The sequence below is a fragment of the Rhipicephalus microplus genome, unplaced genomic scaffold (genome assembly GCF_043290135.1).
Source record: "Rhipicephalus microplus isolate Deutch F79 unplaced genomic scaffold, USDA_Rmic scaffold_245, whole genome shotgun sequence".
NCBI lineage: Eukaryota > Metazoa > Arthropoda > Arachnida > Ixodida > Ixodidae > Rhipicephalus > Rhipicephalus microplus.
Genome location: NW_027464816.1, coordinates 219,745 through 225,000, shown reverse-complemented (window position 1 = coordinate 225,000; position 5,256 = coordinate 219,745). Strand labels below are relative to the sequence as shown.

General features: G+C 58.8%; 1 non-coding gene across 1 annotated transcript; it reads right to left on the bottom strand.

Moving 5' to 3' along the window:
- Positions 1–849: 849 nt before the first annotated feature.
- On the bottom strand, positions 850–2,664 carry LOC142792802 (small subunit ribosomal RNA). Its single transcript, XR_012891219.1, has one exon. It is a non-coding gene; the product is annotated as a small subunit ribosomal RNA (ribosomal RNA).
- Positions 2,665–5,256: the final 2,592 nt, after the last annotated feature.

The following is a 5,256-nucleotide window of genomic DNA, read 5'->3' as shown; positions in this document are numbered from 1 at the left end:
CCCTCGGCAGCAAGCAAAACGCCTGGCAACGTCGACGCTCCCCTAACCGCGATCTCGCACCGTGTTTCGTGTGGCGAATTCAAAAGCCGGCCGGCGCTGCTGCAACCATTACGGTCGGTACGCATACGCCGCGGAGGGCGGGACGGTCATCGGAGCGTGCGGTTCCTCCATCGAGTACTGCGCACCTCGGCCGTCGCATCGCCGTGCCATGACCGGCCGCGCGTCAACGCGAACCGGTGCCAGCGAGATCCCTCGCCTGCAAGAACCGACCGGCAGCCTCCGTCACCCGAGGACGCGGAGGCGCTTGCCGCGGACGGCGGGACGGTATGCACTGGTGCACAGCGGACCCGTCACATCGCCAGTTCCTTGACCGACCGCCGACGCTTGTGCCGTTCCTCTCGTACTTGGCAGTCGCCGCGCGATTGTCGGGTCTCGTTCTTGCACGCTCGAACGGTCGGGAGGGCACTCGGCTGGCGTTTCGGGAACGCGCAGCCTCGCCTTCTACCGACGTAACCACGACTCGCCGTTCGCGCTCCGCCGCTCCTGTTTACAGTACTAGGCGGTCCCGCAGCGGTCGGGTCGCGCATTTCGAGCGCTTCGAGCCACGGTGCAGTGGCGGGTCGAAAGCCGACCTATGAGTGCGTTGCGCCGTTTGTACCCGCGTCCGCCACCTGGCCGACCGTCCAAGGTCGCGGTGTTGGCGTCCGCTGGGCGCAACAATTTGTCACGGGGTGCCGCTCCACATTCAGGCAGCCCCGTGGGGAAAAGCCGACCCCGCGTCCAAACGGGGTCAGCGGCAGAAAGTGTCGGGCGCAGACGCAGCTGAGGCGCTCACCCTTCACAATCCGTTAATGATCCTTCCGCAGGTTCACCTACGGAAACCTTGTTACGACTTTTACTTCCTCTAAATGATCAAGTTTGGTCATCTTTCCAACAGACCGGCGCAACCGAAAGGCCGCGCCGGACATCGGTCCGAAGACCTCACTAAATCATTCAATCGGTAGTAGCGACGGGCGGTGTGTACAAAGGGCAGGGACGTAATCAACGCGAGCTTATGACTCGCGCTTACTGGGAATTCCTCGTTCAAGGGGAACAATTGCAAGCCCCTATCCCAATCACGAAAGAAGTTCCACGGGTTACCCAGTCTTTTCAGACAGGGATAAAGACACGCTGCTTCCTTCAGTGTAGCGCGCGTGCGGCCCCGGACATCTAAGGGCATCACAGACCTGTTATTGCTCTGTTTCGTGCGGCTAGGAGCCGCTTGTCCCTCTAAGAAGGTTGTAAGGTGCTGGGAACCCCGCACCTATTTAATAGGCTAGAGTCTCGTTCGTTATCGGAATTAACCAGACAAATCGCTCCACCAACTAAGAACGGCCATGCACCACCATCCACCGAATCAAGAAAGAGCTCTCAATCTGTCAATCCTCCCAGTGTCCGGGCCGGGTAAGTTTTCCCGTGTTGAGTCAAATTAAGCCGCAGGCTCCACTCCTGGTGGTGCCCTTCCGTCAATTCCTTTAAGTTTCAGCTTTGCAACCATACTTCCCCCGGAACCCAAATACTTTGGTTTCCCGGAAGCTGCCCGCCGAGTCATTTGAGTAACTCAGGCGGATCGCTGGTTGGCATCGTTTATGGTCAGAACTAGGGCGGTATCTGATCGCCTTCGAACCTCTGACTTTCGTTCTTGATCAATGAAAACATTCTTGGCAAATGCTTTCGCAGTAGTTCGTCTTGCGACGGTCCAAGAATTTCACCTCTAGCGCCGCAATACGAATGCCCCCGTCCGTCCCTCTTAATCATTACCTCGTATTCCAAAAACCAACAGAACAGAAACGAGGTCTTGTTCTATTATTCCATGCAAGTTTATTCAGGCGACTCGCCTGCGTTGAGCACTCTAATTTTTTCAAAGTAAAAGCACCGGCCATCTCGAGGCACACAATGAAGTGCACCAAGAAAGAACCGGCATGATGTTCAGTCCGAGCCGTCGCATCGGGTAGATGCACTACTCGTCTGGAACTGAGATCCAACTACGAGCTTTTTAACCGCAGCAGCTTTAGTATACGCTATTGGAGCTGGAATTACCGCGGCTGCTGGCACCAGACTTGCCCTCCAATTGATCCTCGTTAAAGGATTTAGAGTGTACTCATTTCAATTACGGGGCCTCAAAAGAGTCCCGTATTGTTATTTTTCGTCACTACCTCCCCGTGCCGGGAGTGGGTAATTTGCGCGCCTGCTGCCTTCCTTGGATGTGGTAGCCGTTTCTCAGGCTCCCTCTCCGGAATCGAACCCTGATTCTCCGTTACCCGTAACAACCATGGTAAGCAAGTAACCTACCATCGAAAGTTGATAAGGCAGACACTTGAAAGAAACGTCGCCGGCTCGTGGCCATGCGATCAGCACAAAGTTATCCAGAGTCACCACACAATACGGGCCGAAACCCGATCGATCTTGGTCTAATAAAAGCACCCGTTACCCAAAGGGCTCCAGGCTCACTGCATGTATTAGCTCTAGAATTGCCACAGTTATCCAAGTAGGAAGAAACGATCTAAGGAACCATAACTGATTTAATGAGCCATTCGCGGTTTCGCCTTATTTCGGCATGTACTTAGACATGCATGGCTTAATCTTTGAGACAAGCATATGATTACTGGCAGGATCAACCAGGTAATCGTTCGACTGCGCGTCCGTCCTCGCCTTCGGCGGGCCGGACGCAGTCTGTGTGCGGCGGAGGCCACCTTCAGGCGCCCCAACACGCTTATTTTGCACTCCGAGATGACGGCGTTCGAGCTCGCTACGGCACAACCTTCCCGAAAGACGAGTGGGAGCCGTGCGGCAAGAAGCACGTTCATGCTCGCTCTTTTTCGTTGCATCGACTCGGTCGCGCCGTGCGGGTTGCCCAAGCCCGCTGCACTGTCGGTGGACCGGCCGGAACTAGCAACGGAGCCGAGACTGCAAAGCCGCCAGACGACGGGTCACGCCCGCGTCTTCGGCGCTTTCGCATCTGAATCGCCCGAGGACGACACGGAACACACCTCGATATCGTGGTAAAACGGCACCGTCCGACAACCAGCCCCTAACGCATCAAGCGGATGAGGCTGCAGACGACTGCCGTGGATTCCCCTGGAGCAGACCCGAGGACACGCTTGACGAGGCCGAAGCCCGCCGCATATCAGACACCCGGTCGCTTTCGCGTACGCCGCTCACGAGAACCCCCACATAATAGCAGCGATAAGTACCCAGACCTCCTTGGGCACTAATACGAGCGTACTCGAGAAAATTTCACCGCGGGTGTGCCCCGAAACGTGTGGCACGTTGAGCGTGCCACAAGTCTACGTCGCTCTCAAACCCGCCGAGGTCGTAGAATTTGCGACCCTACTCACGAAATTCCCACCGAGGATACGGCCGCAAACGTACCGCACCTTGGGTAGGCCACGAGTTTGTGCAACACTACGCTGACGGCACAGCACCGAGGTCGTGCGCGCACGCACGGGAAAATTCCGCCGCGGTTTCTGCCGAAAACGTGAGGCACCACGACTCTCCGCAAGTTCGCGTCGACTGCGAAAGACCGAAGTCGTGAACGACGTGTCCGCTACTCGCCGCCGACACGCTGGACACCAAACGTACAACGACTCGACGGCGTCGTAGAGGCCCACGACGCGGTTTTCCTTAACGACGTCTCGGCGTGGCACCGACAGGTTAGAACGGCCGACCAACGTTCCCTGTCCGCCGTTCGGCTCAGTCGAAGGGCTCGGCGACTTCGGCAACGCTGCGAAGCCGCACGGTGACGCACGCCATGTCCCCATTTTTTTTTTTTTTCTTTCTGCGTCTGCCGGGGTGCCCCTATAATAGCAGCGATAAGCACCCAGACCGCCGTGGGTCGCTCGCCCCGGCTGACGTGGTTTTTCGTACTCCTGCGGCGGTCGCCGTCAAGCACGTCCAAATACGCTACTTTCGTGGGCGCATTCACGCTCTTTCGCTTCGCCGGAGTGCCAGCACTCACTCTGCCAAAAACGGCGAACATCCGAGCGGCGGTTCCCACTTTTGCGTCGGCGTCGCAAACCCCGCCCCGGCAGACGAGGTTTGCCGTACTCGTGCGACGGTGGCCGGCGGGCACGTCGAAAGACGCCGATATCGTGCGCGAATTGGCGCACCTTGGCTTCACCGGAGTGCCGCCACTGACTCCTCCAAAAACGGCGAAGATCCGAGCGGCGCTTCCCACTTTCGCATCGGCGTCCCGAACTCCGCCCCGGCTGACGCGGTTTACCGTACTCGTGCGACGGTCGCCGGCGAGCACGTGGAAAGACGCCGATATCGTGCCCGAATCGGCTCCGTTCGGCTTCGCCGGAGTGCCAGCACTGGCTCGGCGAAAGACGACGAACATCCGAGCGACGGTTCTCACTATTGCGTACGCGTCGCAAACCCCGCCCCGGCAGACGCACTTTGCCGTACTCGTGCGACGGTCGCCGGCGAGCACGTAGAAAGACGCCGATATCGTGCCGGAATCGGCCCCGTTTGGCTTCGCCGGAGTGCCAGCACTCACTCGGCCACAAACGGCGAACATCCGAGCGGCGGTTCCCACTTAGCCGTCGGCGTCCCGAACTCCGCCCCGGCAGACGCGGTTGCCGAGCTCGTGCGACTAGCGACCGCGAAGCCGTCTCGCGACGCCGCTTTCGTGCGCGGCTCCCACTGCGACCTGGGTCACCCGAGGTCGACGAGCAAGAAAGAATGTCGAAAAAAAATTTTTTTTTTTTTTGCGTCTGCCGGGGTGCCCCTATAATAGCAGCGATAAGCACCCAGACCGCCATGGGTCGCTCGCCCCGGCTGACGTGGTTTTTCGTTTTCCTGCGGTGGTCGTCGTCAAGCACGTCCAAACACGCCACTTTCGTGGGCGCATTCGCGCTCTTTCGCTTCGCCGGAGTGCCAGCACTCACTCTGCCAAAAACGGCGAACATCCTAGTGGCGGTTCCCACTTTTGCGTCGGCGTCGCCAACCCCGCCCCGGCATACGCGGTTTGCCGTACTCGTGCGGCGGTGGCCGGCGGGCACGTCGAAAGACACCGATATCGTGCGCGAGTCGATGCTTCTTGGTCTCGCAGGAGGGCCGCCACTCACTCCTGCAAAAACGGCGAAGATCCGAGCGGCGCTTCCCACTTTTTCGTCGGCATCGCAAACCTCGCCCCGGCAGACGCGCTTTGCCGTACTCGTGCGACGGTCGCCGGCGAGCACGTCGAAATACGCCGATATCGTGCCCGAATCGGCC